Below are 22695 nucleotides of genomic sequence, written 5' to 3' on the forward strand. Positions count from 1 at the left end.
ATATAAAATGTAGACTGGCAATGGCAAGGAAAGCGTTTCTGAAGATGAGAAATTTGTTAACATCGAGTATAGATTTAAGTGTCAGGAAGTCGTTTCTGAAAGTATTTGTATGGACTGTAGCCATGGGTGGAAGTGAAACGTGGACGATAAATAGTTTGGACAAGAAGAGAATAGAAGCTTTCGAAATGTGGTGCTACAGAAGAATGCTGAAGTTTAGATTGGTAGATCACGTAACTAATGAGGAGGTATTGAATAGAATTGGAGAGAAGAGAAATTTGTTTCACAACTTGACTAGAAGAAGGGATCGGTTGGTAGGGCATATTCTGTGGCATCAAGGGATCACCAATTTAGTATTGGAGGGCAGCGTGGAGGGTAAAAGTCGTAGAGGGAGACCAAGAGATGAATACACTAAACAGATTCAGAAGGATGTAGGTTGCAGTAGGTACTGGGAGATGAAGCTTGCACAGGATTGAGTAGCATGGAGAGCTGCATCAAACCAGTCTCTGGACTGAAGACCACACAACAACATTGGAAGCTCACAGCCAGAACGCTCAGTGTCGTGCCGACGTGTGAAGCAAGGAGATAACCATGCCATACTAAGACACTTGTGCTCCAAGAGCCAAATGAGCGAGTTCGAAAAGGGTCAAATTGTGGCCTTCCGAGTGATGGGATGGTTCTTCCGGAGAACCGCCAAACAAGTTTGATGTTGTGTAACGATGGTGGCGTAAGTGGTCATATGAACATTGTAACATCCATAGATGAGACTACGGACGTCCACGCAGCACAGGCGCCTGCCAGTACCGTCGTATTGTAAGGCAGCAGTGGCAGATCGTGCAGCTACCACAGCACAGGTCAGAGGGCTTGTAGGTCCAGGCTCCTGAACACAATCTGTTGCGAACTGGTTATTAGAAATGGGACTACGGGTACGCACACCTCTAGCCCGTCTTCCACTCACGGCACAGCATCAAAGTATGTAGTATGTCAGATATTCTGAATGTACGTTTGAACGTATACCTATGAGATGGAAAAACGCCACCTACGTCACTTGCACACCATCTGTATTCAGTACGGAGTCGCGAGCCGTCACACTGGAATTCATTTGAAACTTGTATGTATAGGACTAGACACCTACATGTACATCTATATCTGCTGTTTCTAATTTAGTCAGAAGATCACTTGGGAGATGGAGTGAAGCGCCGAAGTCTTCAGTGATAAAAGCAGATTCTGCCTGCACGCAAGTGATAGTCATTTGGACATAAGACATAGACATCACGAACACTATCTCTTAGAGTGCACTCGTCCGAAACACACTGACCCCATCCCTGGCCTTATGATCAGGGGTGCGACAAGTTACAGCTCTTGTTCACCTTTGGTGCTACCGGAGGATACGCTAACCAGCGAGCAGTACGTACAGGATGTTGTCAGGCTCATTTTTTTGCGATTCTTGCAACAGGAAGATGATGTGTTGTTTCAAAAGGATAATGTTCGTCAGTACACTGCCAGAGAGACTCAACGTGCTCTGCAAGACGTGCAGCAACTTCCCAGATCAGCACGACCTCCAGACTTACCTCCAGTCGAGAATGTGTGGGATATGATGGTACGAGAAGTGACTCGTGCGACTCATCAACCAATCAATCTTACAGAACTAGATGAACTGATCGAGAAGGCATGGTATAATGTATCCCAGGACAGTATCCGCCATCTGTATGATCGACTAGGTGCTATAGTCAGCGCATGCGTTGTCGCCTATGGAGGCTCCACCACTTACTAACATGAGTGTTTCAGCACGAGTCGATACCTAGTAACTCAGAACCGCTTGCGCTGTTGATCTCTAAAGGTAATTATTTCATGTACTCCACACGCACTGTTGCGAGAATAAATCTTGAGTGAGCTGGAAACGTCTAAACGGGTGTAAAGGTAATTATTTCATGTACTCCATACGCACTGTTGCGAGAATAAATCTTGAGTGAACTGGAAACGTCTAAACGGGTGTACCATTTTTTCTTCTTCTTCTTTATTTTTTCAGGCAGTATATATTCCAGCCTATAATGCTGTGACCTGATGAATCTCTTACTAAAACGGAACGTCCCCATCTGTGGAGGGCGTCTTCTGAGGGAGTTGTAGCTCCCTTTTAGGTACGATGCACACCCTGACTCGCTACTGACTGACGTAAAATACCTTTTCCGTGTGCTTCCGTGCAGACACGTGACGTCACACGTTTTCAATACTGGAGTGCAGATGGCCGTTGTCGATTGGTGTCGTTCGCTATTACTATCACTCCATGGTGGAAGACTTGCTCACATTTTCTTGAGCACAGGGAGCCAGATACAATTCAGTTTCACACCCTCCTCCTCTGGATTAAAATTCTTAGAGTGTTTAGTAATCTCTGTGGCCTCTCTTTCACAATATCCGCTTGAGGCTGCCATTACCTGAGTTTCATCACACCGAATTTTGTAGTGTCCTGGCTTAAAATGATGTTTCAGCCCTTCTAGTCGTTTTTCGACCATTCTTTTCGTATTTCCCACTTACGCAAATCCTAAACAACACGGAAAATGTAAATTCCCGCTTTTTCCAAGGTTTACGATCACCCGTGGTTGACTTCTTGGATTAGTGTACCTTCCATGGTGGCTTGTAGATTAAGGCAACGATCTTCCTTGTCAAGATCTTTTCTACCCGATCAGTTATGGTGGGTATATAACCTAAAATATTATGACAGTTATTAGCTATTTAGGTGCTACTCGGTTCTCGTGAACACACCAGACAAAAACCTGAGTCACCTTTCAACCCCCCTCCACCCCCCCCCCCCCCCCGGAAAAAGCCCGCCAATACCGTGTAAGGAGATTCAGGCCTTAGTAATCACAACATGGCGAAGGAGAGGGTCCACAAGGTACTGCAGGTATGCCTTATCCAGCTAAAGCCACTCACCAACGACTAGATCCTGTAGACCCACCGACTTCCGGGTATGTAAACTGTCACGTTTAAACTGTGTAAGTAGGCTGTTTAGGTTTTTACGTTGGTAACGTCACGTAGCACTCTGCATGAAAATCACTGGCTGAGCTGTGTGCAGTCTGTGGCTGGTTGGCATTGTTGGAATATTCGCTATTGTAGTGTTGGGCAGTTGGATGTGAACAGCGCGTAGCGTTGCGCAGTTGGGGGTGAGCCGCCAGCAGTGGTAGATGTGAGGAGAGAGATGGCAGAACTTTGAGAGCGGACGATCTGGACATGTGTCCATCAGAAAGAGTAAATTTGTAATATTGTATATCATGAACTGATATATATATATATATATATATATATATATATATATATATATATATATATATGATGACTTGAATATTATTAACATTGTTTGTTCTCTATCAAAATCTTTCATTTGCTAACTATGCCTATCAGTAGTTAGTCCCTTCAGTAGTTAGAATCTTTTATTTAGCTGGCAGTATTAGCGCTCGCTGTATTGTAGTAGTTCGGGAAACGAAGATTTTGGTGAGGTAAGTGATTCATGAAAGGTATAGGTTATTGATAGTCAGCTTGCGTTGCGCTAAAAATATTGTGTGTCAGTTTAGTGTTGATCAGAATAAGTAAAGAGAGAAATGTCTGAGTACGTTCAGTTCTGCTTAGCTGTTTGAAAATCAAATAACGTAATGGGTTTAACAGCACAGTAATTCATAAATTTTTGTAAGGGGAGGTTTCAGCTGTTGCAAGTAGTCCCAGACATTTTTTATGGGAATGAGATTGGTTGAATTAGAGGGCTATTTGAGATGCGATATGGTGCTTGAATGTTCCTCGGACCAGGAACGTATACGTGGAGGAGTGTGAACACCTATATTGACATCTTGGTACACAGGAGTATTCACTGCATATGTATCACGAAACTCCAGAGCAGGAGGCGACATTTGGTTACCGAGAATGTTGAAATAAACATACTACACGGTCCAGTCCCGTTAATGCGACCACCGCCTATGTTAGACGTTAACGTCCAACAAAAATTATGTCGGGGGACTCAGAGAACAGTGCAGTCGTTGTCGTAATGCGGAAACGGAAAATTTATCTGACGTCCAAAAGGGCAAGATCACTGGTTTTCGGGCCAAGGGCGGAAGCCTTTCCGAAACTGCTAAGTTTGTAAACTTGCGTGCCGCGAATGTTGGAGTACACCGTGTGTGACAAAATGGTGCTATCCAAAACCGACGCTGATGTAGTTGTTGTCCACAACGGGCCATAGATGACAGGGACGAACGACGGCGAATGAAAGTGCAACTGTTGAGCAACTGATCGCTCAGATGAACAATGGGCTACCAACAGCGCCTCCTCAACGACCGTCCAGCGAACGTTGCTGCGAATGGGCCTCCTCAGAAGGCGTCTGCTTAATGTCCCATGCTGACTGCTGTCCATTAGCGGCGTAGGTTGGAATCTGCACGCCGGTACCACAACTGAACGTCCACTGAGTGGCGATAGGTGGTCGTATCAGGTGAACCACGTTTTATGCTCTATCGGCACAGATGGCTCTTCGCACATACGGCGCGAAAAGTCCGAAACCGAACACCTTGCAACGAGAAGGGAGCGCTACAATCTGGGGAATATTTTTGTGGCATTGCCTGAATTATCTCGTCATTCTGAAAGGCACAATGGATCAACACATCCATCTTTCTGGACCATGTCCACCACTCATACAGTTTGTTTTTCTACTGACATCCACCAGCAGGGCATACAACGTGTCACACAGCTCGCAGTGTTTACGTGCGTGGTTCGAAGAGCACCGAGATAAGTTTACAGTGTTCTCCTGGCCACTAAGCTCTCCGGATTTAAAGCCACTCGGGAATCTGTGAAACCACCTTGATTGGGCTGTTCGCGTCATGGATCCTCAACCGAGAAACCTAGCACAGCTTGCCACGGCACAATATCTTCCCTAACCTCATTGACTCTTCCTGCACGTTTCGCGCTGCAATAGATGGTTGTTCAGACTTTTGACAGGAGGTTACAATACTGTCAGTGGACAGTGTACTTCAAGGTCACGTTCACATGAAGGGTGGATCCAGTTCGTCGGCCGGCCGGAGTGACCGAGTGGTTCTAGGCGCTACAGTCTGGAACCGCACGACCGCTACGGTCGCAGGTTCGAATCCTGCCTCGGGCATGGATGTGTGTGATGTCCTTAGGTTAGTTAGGTTTAAGTAGTTCTAAGTTCTAGGGGACTGATGACCTAAGAAGTTAAGTCGCATAGTACTCAGAGTCATTTTTTATTTTATCGCGCCATACACCTTTATTTTTTGAACCGTATCATCAGTGTCAAAGTTTTTAGATGCAGCTATATATGTGTGCTTCATTTCTTGGTTTTAAAGCTATTCGTTTGTTTCCAAACTTTCGAATTTTCATTACCACGCCACAGAGGATATGAACACATTTTTCTCGTATTAATTCGTAAGGCTGGAAGCAGAAGAACATATTTATAAGCAGTTGAGAAAATATACACAAGCATCTATACATAAGCATCTATACATAAGCATTTATAGGCCTTACCACTGATGGTATATTTCAAAAATAAAGGCGAAACTAGTCCGGCATGATAAAATTAGTTTTATTCAGTTGCACCTGAAAGCGTAAACATAACATTACACCCAATGGGGAACGCCAGGACAACAAAAGTTAAAAGTGGTCACATAACAACTTCCGGCCTGAAATAAACCTTCGACACACTGCGGTTTCATTGCACAACTGAACCATCATTGCACTCTATGCACTGCATAATTTTGGAAAGAAGCGAAATCGTGCCAGCCGCGCGGGATTAACCGAGCGGTCACGGCGCTGCAGTTATGGACTGTGCGGTTTGTCCCGACGGAGGTTCGAGTCCTCCCTCCGGCATGGGTGTGTGTGTTTGTCCTTAGGATGAATTAGGTTAAGTAGTGTGTAAGCTTAGGGACTGTTGACCTTAGCAGTTTAGTCCCCTAAGATTTCACACACATTTGAACATCGTGCCTCTCCAGACCAATTCTATAACTCACAAGTCAGCTACCGCTAAATTTCTGTGTTGTTTGGCCTATTACAGATGAGCAGCTTTATATGCAGCTGTGATCAGGTGTCTTTTGCTAGTTACCCGACTTCAGACGTCCCTTGACAATGTTCTTCGAAAACTGGTTGAGATGGGGCTGCGTTCACTGACAGTAATTTGTTGGATTTGGAACCGATTGTCAATGACCGCTCGTAGCATCCGTCTGTTGTTCCTACGGGTTAGGATCTTTTACGACCACTGTTCCTACACCTAATTACGTTTACCTAGAGTCGTAAATCATTCCTTGTAGTCACATTAGACATTCTGCATTGATGCATCTACAAATCGGGTTATTTAATGGACGGTGTGGTCATGAGCGCGCCCGCATCTGGAAATACCTTTCTACTATTTCGTCACGTCTCCACGTTGGCTCATCTCGTCCCGATGATTCCATACACCCGCCAGCCACATGATGTTTAGGGGTCAGAAACGGAGCGAGTACGAGTCTGATATTGAGGGCTGCATACACCAGAAAACAAGGCGCCGCCGTTGCATCCGTGCTAACTGGCTTCCTTCCTTCCCACTATAGTTCCGGGTGTATAATGAGTCTGGCAAGGGGAGGTCACGACGTTGGGATCACAGATTTACCTCAAACTTTGTGTAAGTAGGCCGTATAGGTCTTTGTGTTGGTAACGCCACGTAGCGCTCTCTATTAAAATCGCTGACTGCGCTGTATCCAGTCTGTAGCTGGTTGGACTGGTTGTTGGAAGTTATTCGCCACTGTAGTGTTGGGTAGTTGGATGTGAACAGCCCGTAGCGTTGGGCAGTTGGAGGTGAGCCGCCTGCAGTGGTGGATGTGGGGAGAGAGATGCCAGAGTTCTGAGATGTTAATATGAGCGGACGAGCTGGACGTGTGTCTGTCAGAAAAATGAAATTTGTTAAACTTGATGTCACGATTTGAACACTATTAAGGTATATACATTGTTTGTTCTCTATCAAAATCTTTCATTTGCTGACTATATGCCTATCAGTTGTTAGTGCCTTCAGTAGTTAGAATCTTTAATTTAGCTAGCAGTACTGGCGCTCGCTATATCGTAGTAGTTCGAGTAACGCAGATTTTTGTGTGGTAAGTGATTCATGAAGGGCAAAGGCTATTGTTAGTCAGGGCTACTATTTTGTAGGGATTATTGAAAGTCAGATTGCGTTGCGCTAAAAATACTGTGTGTCAGTGTAGTACTGATCAGAATAAGCAAAGAGAAAACACTCTCAGTACGTTCATTTTCACTCTGGAGTTTGAAAATCAAGTAACGTAGAAGTTTTACCAGCACTGTAATTCTTTACATTCAAAGACGAAGTGTCACTTGTACATCTTCATTAGGCCATTAAAACGACATAATGTGCAAGTAGTAAGGTGCACTACTGTGGCAATTCCGAGTAAATCGCAAGAGAAATTTTGCGTGTCTGTAATGTAACTGATGTATCTGTGCGTAGAAGCCGGTAGTTGAGAATTCATCGTGGTAAAGTGGTTACCGTTCGAGCTACGAAAGAGCGACGTGTATGACGCGACGGTTGGACTCCTGCTCAAACTTAGTTGTTAATCTATATTTTTTTGCATCACTGGTCATATTATTTAATTTATATGACATTTTAGAGATAACGTAATTAAAAACACCTCATGTATTTGTATGAAGTTTCAATCAGTTTCGTGTTATTTGACTATTTACTATTTTTAATTATATTTAAATATTAGAACAAACAAATTTATAACTGTCGACAGGCAAATGAAGAAACTAATAGAGTTTTCCTGAAAATATATGCTTACCGTGATTTGCAAAATCCCATATGCATGCAGTCTTGTAAGGTACCCGGAACTACTCTGCACCTCGAGGCTTCTAGTTGCACACATAGAGACCAGACTCATTTGGCTGTTAACTTGTTTACTGGTGAGATGTTGCTATAGCAACAAGAGAGAATAGTGTAGGTGCAAATTTTTTGAATGTCACAAAAATGAAGGTTTGAGCGGGAGTCAAACCTTCGTTCATCTTACGAAGCTCGAACTCTAACGTCCAGCCCCTAAGTACAGATACATAAGTTACATAATTGCTTTTTCGAATGCTGTGGTAAACTTACTTTAATAATTAACCATCATTCAGAGGATATATTTGCTCCTCGTGTGATGTTTTCTTGTACTATCGTCACATCCTCTGTCCAAAGTCTATGTATGCCAGCATAATTGTTAGACATTTTCTGAATAGAGATCACCGAGGGAGGTGGCGCAGTAGTTAGCACACTGGACTCGCATTCGGGAGGACGACGGTTCAAACCTGTCTCTGGCCATCCTGATTTAGGTTTTCGTGATTTTCCTAAATTGCTTCATGCTAATGCCGGGAAAGGGCACGGCCGATTTCATTTCCTAATCCGAGCTTGTGCTACGTCTCTAATGACCTCGCTGTCGACTGGACGTTGTAGACTAATCTCCTCCTCCTCTGAATAAAGATCAAATATTAAAATTAATCTACAGCAGTCTTCAAAAAAGTAATATGTGTACATAGCCACCACAGTCTCATGAAACATAGATTTGTTAGACGCCATCTGATTCCGACAGTCGGTCATTTCACCTTGTCAGTGGTACTTCACAACAGCATGACCTTGCACTCAACTTTTGTACTGATTCTCGACTCTCTCTCTCTCTCTCTCTCTCTCTCTCTCTATATATATATATATATATATATATATATATATATATATATATATAGGGTGGTCCATTGATCGTGACCAGGCCAAATATCGCACGAAATAAGCTTCAAACAAAAAACTAGAAAGAACGAAACTTGTGTAGCTTGAAGGGGCAAACCAGATGGCGCTATGGTTGGCCCGCTATATAGCGCTGCCATAGGTCAAACGGATATCAACTGCATTTTTTAAAATAGAAACCCCCATTTTTATTGCATATCCGTGTAGTACGTAAAGAAATATGAATGTTTTAGTTGGACCACTTTTCTCGCTTTGTGATAGATGGAGCTGTAATAGTCACATACATACGGCTCACAATTTTAGACGAACAGTAGGTAACAGGTAGGTTTTTTAAATTAAAATACAGAACTTAGGTACGTTTGAACATTTTGTTTCGGTTGTTACAATGTGATACATGTACCTTTATCAACTTATCATTTCTGAGAACGCATGCTGTTACAGCGTGATTACCTGTAAATACCACATTAATGTAATAAATGCTCAAAATGATGTCCGTCAACCTCAATCCATTTGGCAATACGTGTAACGACATACCTCTCAACAGCGAATAGTTCGCCTTCCGTAATGTTCGCACATGCATTGACAATGCGCTGACACATGTTGTCAGGCGTTGTCGGTGGATCACGATAGCAAATATCCTTCAACTTTCCCCACAGAAAGAAATCCGGGGACGTCAGATCCGGTGAACGTGCGGGCCATGCTATGGTACTTCGATGACCAATCCACCTGTCATGAAATATGCTATTCACTACCGCTTCAACCAGAAGCGAGCTATGTGCCGGACATCCATCATGTTGGAAGTACATCGCCATTGTGTCGTGCAGTGAAACATCTTGTAGTAACATCGGTAGAACATTACGTACGAAATCAGCATACACTGCACCATTTAGATTGCCATCTATAAAATGGGGGCCAATTATCCTTCCTCCCGTAGTGCGGCACCATACATCAACCCACCAAGGTCGCTGATGTTCCACTTGTCGCAGCCATCGAGGATTTTCCGTTGCACAATAGTGCATATTATTCCGGTTTACCTTATCGCTGTTGGTGAATGATGCTTCGTCGCTAAATAGAACGCGAGCAAAAAATCTGTCATCGTCCCGTAATTTCTCTTGTGCCAGGTGGCAGAACTGTACACGACGTTCAAAATAGTTAACATGCAATTCCTGGTGCATAGAAATATGGTACTGGTGCAACAGATGTTGATGTAGCATTCTGAACACGGACGTTTTTGAGATTCCCTATTCTCGCGCAATTTATCTGCTACTGATGAGCGGATTAGCCGCGACAGTAGCTAAAACACCTACTTGGGCATCATTTGTTGCAGGTCGTGGTTGACGTTTCACATGTGGCTGAACACTTCCTGTTTCCTTAAATAACGTAATTATCCGGCAAAGGGTCCGAACACTTGGATGATGTCGTCCAGGATACCGAGCAGCATACATAGCACACGCCCGTTGGGCATATTGATCGCAATAGCCATACATCAACACGATACCGACCTTTTCCGCAATTGGTAAACGGTCCATTGTAACACGGGTAATGTATCACGATGCAAATACCGTCCGCACTAACGGAATGTTACGTGATACCACATACTTAATACTTATACGTTTGTGACTATTACAGCGACATCCATCACAAAGCGAAAAACGTGTTCCATCTAAAACATTCATATTTCTTTACGTACTACAGGAACGTGCTCGTTTCCCCCTTCGAGCTAGACGAGTTTCGTTCTTTGTATTTTTTTCGTTTGATGCTTATTTCGAGAGATATTTGGCCCGGTCACTATCGATGGACCATCCTGTATATACATATATAGTCAGAGAGAGAGTGGCGCAGCAATCGTGTCGTGTGTTCAACGGTGCGCGCACTCCCTCTACGTGGTGGGCATATGGCAGTAGCAATCAGTGATTCCAAGCGAACATTTCACGGAAATATGAGTGAACGAAAGGACGAGACAGAGTGGCACCATACTGTGTGTAAATTTGTTGGATGTGCAACGTCTCTAAAAGCAGTGAAGTAGCACACGTCGCCACGAAACAAGGCGTCAAAATTGTGGCCGGAAAAAGATGCTCACTGAGAGGGACCGGAGACGCTTCACGAGGCTTGTGAATGAAAATCTCATCCAGACTCGGCGGAAATGCTGCAGTCAGTGAATGGAAGACTACCCCAACGTCTTTGAGAGAGAACATTGCGACGGGAACTGCAAGCAACCAACATTTGGTGTCGGTCACCTGCAAGAGGCCGTTGCTCACACAGGCACATAAAAACGACAACAGTGAAGTTCGTCGGGCTGGAAGTGTATATGACTGATTTTCTCTAGATTCACCCACATTTATTACATCTCGATTGCCCGGGAAAATGATTTGACTTGAACCCAAAGAAAATCTGAGGGACTACTAGTCAGAACTACTAATAAAACACCGACATCAGTATCCCCGCTGTATGGGGACTTCGGCGAGTTGCCTAATCTGGATTCAACATACCTGTACAACCACATGGCCTCACTACCTAACCGAATCTAGGCGGTTATCAACTCCAGCGGCGGAATTACGCCGTATTAAATGATACTATTTTGTCCAGTGGGCTTATATACGTAAACACAAAATGTGTATTTACAGACTTTGGGGATAGGTTCCTGACACCAAAACAAGAAAAAAGTTCATACAAATATTTGTTCGAAAATTATTCTTTTTGAGTTACCAATGAAAGTTGACGTTCAACGGATTTCCAGGTGCAACAAAACAACTTCTGTTATCTATGCACCCGCTTGACTCATTTTATCGAAATGGTTCAAATGGCTCTGAGCACTATGGGACTCAACTGCTGAGGTCATTAGTCCCCAAGAACTTAGAACTAGTTAAACCTAACTAACCTAAGGACATCACAAACATCCATGCACGAGGCAGGATTCGAACCTGCGACCGTAGCGGTCTTGCGGTTCCAGACTGCAGCGCCTTTAACCGCACGGCCACTTCGGCCGGCTGACTCATTTTATCCCAGATGGCCAGGTAGACTTGTTTAGATTCGTCATTCGTCTGTTTTCAACATGCTCATTGTGTATATGTACTAAAGAAAGTGAGTTCACTAAAAGTACTCTGACTAAACATGGTAAGATTTCGTGAGCAGGTAGGCATGATATTTATGTACGACGACATGAATGATAATCGATAATAGACATGAGGCTGCACAGCTGTACCTGGAGGCGTTTCCAGACCGAAAACGGAACAATTATCCAATCTTTCGTGCTGTGAATAGTTGCACTGCCGAGACAAGATCCTTAACACCACAGACGATTGACAGAGGAAGATCACATGTTGCTCGTGCCAGAAAGAGCACGTTCTACGGTCTGTTGAATAAGAGCCAGGTATCAGAGCAATACGAATGTCCCTACCATGTGTTACATTTCCAAGTTCAGCATGGAAGATACTTCATTAGCAATCCGTATCATCTTCTATGCGGGCAGTGCCTTACACCTGCCGATCACTCACTATGGAAGAACTTTTGCCGATTGTTTGTTGCACAAACTGCCATTCCTTTGTTCGTCTCTAGAGTTCTGTTTGCACAGGAGGCAACGTTTGAGTGAGTTGAAATAACAAATATCCGTAACCAACACATACGGGCCGATCGCAATCCTCAAGCTACAATGCAGGCTAGACATCAGCATCAGTTTAACATTGAAACATCGGCTGGAACTGTAGGTGCGTGTCTGGTAGTTGCTTGCACTATCCTAGCATGTCTTACTGATGCTGTCTAGAGGGACTTTATTCAGAACACCCTCCAAGACCTACTAGTAGATATGCCCCTGCAAATAAGGAGAAATATGTGGTTTATGCCTGACTGAGCTCCAGCTCATTTCTGTCTCAGTGTTCGAGATGCACTGGTTGGTGTCTATCATGACAGACGGATGGATGAAGGAGAACCAGTTCCATGACCTGCACGCTGCTCTGACCTCAGTCCTTTGGATTATTATCCCAGGGGGGGGGGGGCACTTTAAACACTTGATCTGTAGACCAAACGGATGTAGAAACTTTTCATCGATGAGTCATAAAAACCTGCAAAACCATTCAAAACAGTCAGAGTGTATTTGAAATTGTGCGACAGTCAATGATTAGACTAGTGCATACGTTTTACGGTATATTGATAATTTTTGCTTATGGACCGTCTGACAGCAACTGAATAAAACACAATTTTAGTTCCATACGCGTTTCGCCTTTATTTTCTGCAAGGCATCATCAGTGGCGGGTTGCGTAGACGATTTCCTACATATTACGCTCCTGTTGCATTTTTGGTGGTGTTGTTCTTCTTATAAATGTCAATTTGCGGTTTTCTCCCACATTTCACAGCACTATGAACTGAACACTTGCTTCGATGCAAAGTTTTGGTTTCTGTTGTAATATTTATCAATACACCGTAATATTACACGCAACTGAGGAAGACAAGACTACAAAAGTGTTTAGAAGCCAGAGACGAAACCTGCCCCAGGACGTATTTTTGAAACCTCCTCCATACATATGCGCGCAAGCACACACGAATGAATATATATACATATAGTCCACTTACGTTAATTTGACCACCATCTATGTTCGACGTCAACGTGCAAACAGCAGGTGGCAGCCCTCGAAGTGGGGAGGACGCGGTTAACAGTGCAATCCTTGTTGTATTGCGGGAACGGAGCGATTTATCTGGCGTCCAAAATTTCATGATGGTTGGTTTTTGGGCCAAGGGTAGAAGAATTTCTGAAACAGCTAAGTTTGTAAACAGTGTGCGTGCCGCCGCGGTTAAAATATACCGACGAGAATGGCAAAATAGCGCTATCCAAACACAGCGCGGAGGCAACTGCGATGCACCACGGGCCATAGATGACAGGAATGAATGATGGCTGCGGAAATGCGAACGGAGGATTAGATGTGCAACCGTCGAGCAGCTGACTGCCGAGATGAACTGAGGGGCTACAAACAGTGTCTCCTCAACAACTGTTCAGCGAACGTTGCTGCGTATTGGCCTCTGCAGAACCTGGGCTGCCTGCACCTCATCAGCGAAGAAGGCTGGAATTTGCACGCCAGTATAGCAACTTGACGTCTACTGAGTGAGGACGATTCGTCGTTTCAGATTAATCACGTTTTGTGCTCCATCGGCCGTTGGCGTGTACGGCGCGAAACGTCTGAAAGCAAACACCCTGCAACAATTGTCGAAAAAAATGTGTGTGTGAATTCCTAAGGGAGCAAACTGCTGAGGTCATCGGCCCCTTGTCTTACGCACTGCTTAAACTAACTTAATCTAACTTGTGCTAGGAACAACACACACACCCATTCCCGAGAGAGGACTCGAAACTCCGGTGAGAGCGGCTGCGCAATCCGTGATATGGCGCCTTTAACCGCGGGGTCACTCCGCGCGGCAACAATTGTCGGAAGGATCCAAAGCAGAGGAGAGGGCGCTATGCTTTAGAAATGTTTTCGTGGTACAGTGGATCAGCACAAGTATGCATCTATCCTTAGAGACCATTTCCGCCTCTACCTGCACTTTGTTTTTCCTCCAAAAAAGAAATGTTCAAATGTGTGCGAAATCTTATGGGACTTAACTGCTAAGGTCATCAGTCATTAAGCTTACACACTACTTAACCTAAATTATCCTGAGGACAAACACACACACCCATGTCCGAGGGAGGACTCGAACCTCCGCCGGGACCAGCCGCACAGTCCACGACTGCAGCGGCTTATACCGCTCGGCTAATCCCGCGCGGCGTTTTTCCTCCACCCAATGGCATGAATCAGTAGGACAATGTAACGAATCACAGAACTCGAAGTGTACGTGTGTGTGGTTGGGAGGACATCAAAATGAGTTGTCGTGCGCCTTTGGCCACCAGTCTCCCCGGATGTAAAACCAGTCGATAATCTGCTCGCACCATGGATCCTCAATCGAGATACCTAGCGCAACTGGCCACGGCACTGGATTTGGAACGGCTTCACATCCCCGTCGGTATTTTCCAAAACCTCACTCACTCTCTTCCTGCACGTCTCGGATCGGTCCACGCTGCAAAACGTTGTTATTCAGGCTTTTGGATAGTGAATAAATAGATCAATATTCACTGATAACCGATCAGTCGTTGTACTGATGTATACTAATCGCCATGCCCAGCAGTTGCGTATGTTGCTGCAATACAGAGAGTCCGCGGTTATGCTGGCGAATTCGTGAACTGGCTCTCCTTTCTACGCGGGACGAGTCCCCTTGGACCTGACAACAGACTCAAGCGACGAGTTTTCAGGTAAATGGGCAACGGCGGAGTCTCCCGATTCGTCTCTGAGCACACGGAGGCGGGGAGTTCGGAGATAACATTCCAGGACTCACTGGAGTTTAAAGTATATTTACGAAGGTCATTTTTGATCACTAATGCACACACTACTTCAGCGCCATATGAGTACCTTCTGTACATGTACAATATGTGATCACAAGTATCCGGACACCTGGCTATAAACGACTTACAAGTTTGTGGCGCCCTCCATCGGTAATGCGGGAATTCATTATGGTGTTGGCCCATCCTTAGCCTTGAAGACAGCTTCCGCTCTCGCAGGCATACATTCAATCACGTGCTGGAAGGATTCTTGGGGAATGGCAGCCCATTCTTCACGGACTGCTGCACTGAGGAGACGTATCGATGTCGAGCGGTGAGGCCTGGCACGAAGTCGGCGTTCCAAAACATCCCAAAGGTGTTCTATAGGAATCAGGTCAGGCCTCTGTGCAGGACAGTCCATTATAGGGATGTTATTGTCGTGTAAGCACTCCGCCATAGGCTGTGCATTGTGAACAGGTGATCTACATCTACATCTATACTCCGCGAGCCACCTTACGGTGTGTGGCGGAGGGTACTTATTGTACCACTATCTGATCCCCCCTCGGTCGTGTTGAAAGATGCTACCGCCATCTTCGAACTGATCTTCAACAGTGCGAAGCAAGAAGGTGCTTAAAACATCAGTGTAGGCCTGTGCTGTGATAGTGCCACGCAAAACAACAAGGGGTGCAAGCACCCACCATGAAATACACGGCCACACCATAACACCACCGTCTCCGAATTTTACTGCTGGGACAAAACACGCTAACAGATGACGTTCACCGGGCATTCGCCATACCTGCACCCTGCCATTGGATCGCCACATTGTGTACAGTGATTTGTCACGCCCACGATGTTTTTCCACGGTTCAGTCGTCCAACGTTTATCCTCCTTACACCAAGCGAGGCGTCGTTTGGCATTTACCGACGTGATTTGTGGCTTATGAGCAGCCGCTCGATCATGATATCCAAGTTTTGTCACATCCCCCCTAACTGTCATAGTACTTGAAGTGGATCCTGATGAAGTTTGGAATTCCTGTGTGACGGTCTGGATAGATTCCTGCCTATTACAGATTACGACCCACTTCAACTGCGGCGGTCTATGTCAGTCAACAGACGCGGTCGGCCTGTACGCTTTTGTGCTGTACGTGTCCCTTCACATTCCCACTCACTATCACATGGGAAACAGTGGACCTAGGGATGTATAGGAGTGTCGAAATCTCGCGTACAGACGTGTGACACAAGTGACACCCAATCACCTGACCATGTTCGGATTCCGTCAGTTCCGCGGAGCGCTCCTTTCTGCTCTCTCACGATGTCTAACGAGTACTGAGGTCGCTTATTGGAGTTCTTGGCAGTAGGTGGCAGCACAATGCACCAAATATAAAAACGTATGTTTTGGGTTGTGTCCGGATACTTTTGATCACATAGTGTACACGCACAAGAGTACATTCAGTGTCAGCGATAAGACTTCCAACAGTAGTCTTGAAAATCATTAAACCCACAGTTATTGTGCAGTTTTTAAGGTTACAGTACAATATAAGTAACTCTAGCAGTCACTGCAAGGCGAAATTTTCATACAAAATGGAGTTATTGTACTCTTATTGCTATAATTAACTTGGACATCCAAATATTTCGTAACTACTCTACTTATCTGAACAATTTACGATAAAGGATAGCACAGACATGGGAGAGAAATTTTCTGTGTTGGTAAAACTTGCATCTGTTTTATTATCGATATGTTTAAGCAGCTACAGATTCTTTTAAATCGCAGGATGAACTTTTCGTGGGTGTATAAAGTGCTTAGGAAGCTGAGTTCAGTTTTATAACAATCTGTTAAGGTACGGAGTAATTCCCGTAAAAATATGCATATTATTGTATTCGTTCGTAGTGATAAGTGCAGCCATTATATTATCTTTCAGAGTACAGTTTGACAGATTCTTCAAAATTTCTGGCAGATTAACTGTTACATCTGAGAATATCTAGTTCTCCATTATCCAGTCTCACACTTCGCAGACTGTCAGAAAGGCAAGTACACTAGAATCCACGCACAATGCCGGTTCGGCTAGCCGCCGGTCTACCGCCCTGTTTCCCGAGCGGGAAGGCGTGTCGGTCCCCGACATGAATCCTCCTGCGCAAACACTATCTCCACATACGCTTACACCGTAATTACTCTACCACGCAAGCGCCGGCCGGAGTGGTCGAGCGGTTCAAGGCGCTACAGTCTGGAACCGCGCGACCGCTACGGTCGCAGGTTCGAATCCTGCCTCGGGCATGGATGTGTGTGACGTCCTTAGGTTAGTTAGGTTTGAGTAGTTCTAAGTTTTAGGGCACTGATGAACTCAGCAGTTAAGTCCCATAGTGCTCAGAGCCATTTGAACCATCTCTACCACGCAAACATTTGGGGCTATACTCGTCTTGTATGAGACATTCCCAGGGGGATCCACTGGAGGCCGAGCCGCACAATAAACCTGCGTTCGGTATTGGGTGGGTGGACTGCTGTTGCCTGTTGTAGTCTTGTGAACGACTGAGGGCAACGACGGGACGAGGCCCGTCGTTTCTAGGTCCCCGGTAAAATATACGCAAGTACAGGGTGGTCCATTGATAGTGACCGGGCCAAATATCTCACGAAATAAGCATCAAACGAAAATACTACACTCCTGGAAATTGAAATAAGAACACCGTGAATTCATTGTCCCAGGAAGGGGAAACTTTATTGACACATTCCTGGGGTCAGATACATCACACGATCACACTGACAGAACCACAGGCACATAGACACAGGCAACAGAGCATGCACAATGTCGGCACTAGTACAGTGTATATCCACCTTTCGCAGCAATGCAGGCTGCTATTCTCCCATGGAGACGATCGTAGAGATGCTGGATGTAGTCCTGTGGAACGGCTTGCCATGCCATTTCCACCTGGCGCCTCAGTTGGACCAGCGTTCGTGCTGGACGTGCAGACCGCGTGAGACGACGCTTCATCCAGTCCCAAACATGCTCAATGGGGGACAGATCCGGAGATCTTGCTGGCCAGGGTAGTTGACTTACACCTTCTAGAGCACGTTGGGTGGCACGGGATACATGCGGACGTGCATTGTCGTGTTGGAACAGCAAGTTCCCTTGCCGGTCTAGGAATGGTAGAACGATGGGTTCGATGACGGTTTGGATGTACCGTGCACTATTCAGTGTCCCCTCGACGATCACCAGTGGTGTACGGCCAGTGTAGGAGATCGCTCCCCACACCATGATGCCGGGTGTTGGCCCTGTGTGCCTCGGTCGTATGCAGTCCTGATTGTGGCGCTCACCTGCACAGCGCCAAACACGCATACGACCATCATTGGCACCAAGGCAGAAGCGACTCTCATCGCTGAAGACGACACGTCTCCATTCGTCCCTCCATTCACGCCTGTCGCGACACCACTGGAGGCGGGCTGCACGATGTTGGGGCGTGAGCGGAAGACGGCCTAACTGTGTGCGGGACCGTAGCCCAGCTTCATGGAGACGGTTGCGAATGGTCCTCGCCGATACCCCAGGAGCAACAGTGTCCCTAATTTGCTGGGAAGTGGCGGTGCGGTCCCCTACGGCACTGCGTAGGATCCTACGGTCTTGGCGTGCATCCGTGCGTCGCTGCGGTCCGGTCCCAGGTCGACGGGCACGTGCACCTTCCGCCGACCACTGGCGACAACATCGATGTACTGTGGAGACCTCACGCCCCACGTGTTGAGCAATTCGGCGGTACGTCCACCCGGCCTCCCGCATGCCCACTATACGCCCTCGCTCAAAGTCCGTCAACTGCACATACGGTTCACGTCCACGCTGTCGCGGCATGCTACCAGTGTTAAAGACTGCGATGGAGCTCCGTATGCCACGGCAAACTGGCTGACACTGACGGCGGCGGTGCACAAATGCTGCGCAGCTAGCGCCATTCGACGGCCAACACCGCGGTTCCTGGTGTGTCCGCTGTGCCGTGCGTGTGATCATTGCTTGTACAGCCCTCTCCCAGTGTCCGGAGCAAGTATGGTGGGTCTGACACACCGGTGTCAATGTGTTTTTTTTACCATTTCCAGGAGTGTACAAAGAACGAAACTTGTCTAGCTTGAAGGGGGAAACCAGATGGCGATGTGGTTGGCCCGCTAGATGACGGTGTCATAGGTCAAATGGGTATCAACTGCGCTTTTTTAAAATAGGAACCCCATTTTTTATTACAAATTCGTGTAGTACGTAAAGAAATATGAATGTTTTAGTTGGACCACTTTTTCCCTTTGTGATAGATGGCGCTGTAATAGTCACAAACGTGTAAGTGCGTGGTATCGCTTAACATTCAGACAGTGCGGACGGTATTTGCTTCGTGATACATTACCCATGTTAAAATGGATTGTTTACCAATTGCGGAGAAGATCCATATGGTGTTGATGTATGGCTATTGTGATCAAAATGCCCAACGGGCGTGTGCTATGTATGTGCTCGGTATCCTGGACGACATCATCCAAGTGTCCGGACCGTTCGCCGGATACTTACGTTATTTAAGGAAACAGGAAGTATTCAGCCATATGTGAAACGTCAACCACGACCTGCAACAAATGATGATGCACAAGTAGGTGTTTTAGCTGCTGTCGCGACTAATCCACACATCAGTAGTAGACAAATTGTGCGAGAATCGGGAATCTCAAAAACGTCCATGTAGAGAATGCTACATCAACATCTATTGCACCAGGAATTGCATGGTGACTATTTTGAACGTCGTGTACAGTTCTGCCACTGGGCACAAGAGAAATTACGAGACGATGACAGATTTATTGCACGCGTTCTATTTAGCGATGAAGCGTCATTCACCAACAGCGATAACGTAAACCGGCATAATATCAACTATTGGGCAACGGAAAACCCTCGATGGCTGCGACAAGTGGAACATCAGTGACCTTGGCGGGTTAATGTATGGTGTGGCATTATGGGAGGAAAGATAGTTGGCCCCCATTTTATCGATGACGATCTAAATGGTGCAATTTATGCTGATTTCCTACGTAATGTTCTACCAATGTTACTACAAGATGGTTCACTGCATGACAGAATGGCGATGTACTTCCAACAAGATGGATGTCTGGCACATAGCTCGCTTCCAGTTGAAGCGGTATTGAATAGCATATCTCATGACAGGTGGATTCGTCGTCGAAGCACCATACCATGGCCCGCGCGTTCACCGGATCTGACGTCCCCGGATTTCTTTCGGTGGGGAAAGTTGAAGGATATTTGCTATCGTGATCCACCGACAACGCCTGACAACATGCGTCAGCGCACTGTCAATGCATGTGCGAACATTACGGAAGGCGAACTACTCGCTGTTGAGAGGACTGTCGTTACACGTATTGCTAAATGCATTGAGGTTGACGGACATCATTTTGAGCATTTATTGCATTATTGTAGTATTTAGAGGTCCAATGTTCAAATGTGTGTGAAATCTTATGGGACTTAACTGCTAATGTCATCAGTCCCTAAGCTAAATTATGCTAAGGACAAACACACACACCCATGCCCGAGGGAGGACTCGAACCTCCGCCAGGACCAGCCGCACAGTCCATGACTGCAGCGCCTTATACCGCTCAGCTAATCCCGCGCGGAATTAAAGGTAATCACGCTGTAACAGCATGCGTTCTCAGAAATGATAAGTTCACAAAGGTATATGTATCACTTTGGAACAACCGAAATAAAATGTTCGAACGTACCAAGGTTCTGTATTTTAATTTAAAAAGTCTTACCTGTAACCAACTGTTCGTCTAAAATTGTGAGCCATATGTTTGTGACTATTACTGCGCCATCTATCACAAAGCGAAAGAAGTGGTCCAAGTAAAACATTCATATTTCTTTACGTACTACACGGATATGTAATAAAAAATTTGGGTTCCTATTTTTAAAAAACGCAGTTGATATCCGTTGGACCTATGGCAGTGCCATCTAGCGGGCAAACCACAGCGCCATCTGGTTTCCCCCTTCAAGCTAGAGAAGTTTCGTTCTTTGTAGTTTTTAGTTTGACGCTTATTTCGTGAGATATTTGGCCCGGTCACGATCAATGGACCACCATGTATACCGGGTGAACAAAAAATCAGTATAAATTTGAAAACTTAATAAACCACGGAACAATGTAGATAAAGAGGTAAAGATTGAGACACGTGCTTGGAATGACATGAGGTTTTATTAGAACCAAAGAAAAAGTCCACAAAATTTCCGACAGATGGCGCTGGTAAGCAAAACGTCAGTGTCTGCGCATGACAATCGTGTATAAAAGGAGCTGTAATGAGAGAGAGAGAATCAGATGCGCCAGCAGTCGCAGCATGTTGACGTTACCTGAAAAGGCGCTTTTAGTGAAGCTTAATTATCAAACGCGTGAAAGATCTCTTGCGTGCGTCGTTTGGTGATGATCGTGTGCTCAGCCGGCACTTTCGTCATGCTTGGCTTCCCATGTCCCAGACCTCAGACCGTGCGATTATTGACTTTAGGGATACCTGAAGTCGCAAGTGTATCGTGATCGACCGACATCTCTAGGGATGCTGAAAGACAACATCCGACGCCAATGCCTCACCATAACACCGGACATGCTTTACAGTGCTGTTCACAACATTATTCCTCGAGTACAGCTATCGTTGAGGAATAATGGTGGACATGATGAGCATTTCCTGTAAAGAACATCATCTTTGCTTTGTCTTACTTTGTAATGCTAATTATTGCTATTCTGATCAGATGAAGCGCCATCTGTCGAACATTTTTTGAACTTTTGTATTTTTTTGGTTCTAATAAAACCCCACGTCATTCCAAGCATGTGTGTCAATTTGCACCTCTCTATCTACATTATTCCGTGATTTATTCAGTTTTCAAATGTATACTGACTTTTTGATCACCCGGTACATAAGTACCTATGCGCAACAATAATATCTGGTACACACCACTTCAGGCAAAGGATCAAGCCCTGTTCAGAATGCCCTAAACCAGGGCCAGCGACAGCGTGCCAAACTCCACGCGTGCAGCGTGTGTGGGCCACGAGCGGGACGAGGCCCGGCCTGTCTCAGCGTTGCACGTTTCTTCCCGCAAGTACCAGGTCCAGAGCGTAATATCATTCAGTATTCCGGCGTGGCGTTTTTCGGTCGGCACAACTCTTTTCAGTTTGGCAGAATCGTAGTGCCACCATTATTTACCCTTCGCTATTTGTTCGTGATATGGAGGACACTGACAGGTCCAGTGAATGTTTGCGCAAAACGTGGCAGTCTAGTGATTTATCGTCGCAAGCCTTTAAAAATGATTGGGAACAACAGAAGAGAGGGATGAGAAATCTCGATATATATTATGCAGTGACACAAGTGACGGGTATTACAAATTTGCTATGTGACGACATTATAACACTACAGAGAAAGAATTCAATGATTTAAATGGCAATGAAAGAGCAGAGCAGAGTGACAGATGGGGTTCAGTGTTCTGTACGTAAAAAAAAAAAAACACTTTGTAATACATTTTCAGGTATGGAACATGTGAAGGAATTGCTGGTGCAAACAATAAAATTTCTGAAGTCGCACGCAGGGTCTCAATTGCAACAGTTTTCGATAGAAATGCGGTAAACGCGTAGAGATTTTATACACAGGG

This window comes from Schistocerca americana, chromosome 5 (assembly GCF_021461395.2).
Source record: "Schistocerca americana isolate TAMUIC-IGC-003095 chromosome 5, iqSchAmer2.1, whole genome shotgun sequence".
In the NCBI taxonomy this organism is placed as follows: domain Eukaryota; kingdom Metazoa; phylum Arthropoda; class Insecta; order Orthoptera; family Acrididae; genus Schistocerca; species Schistocerca americana.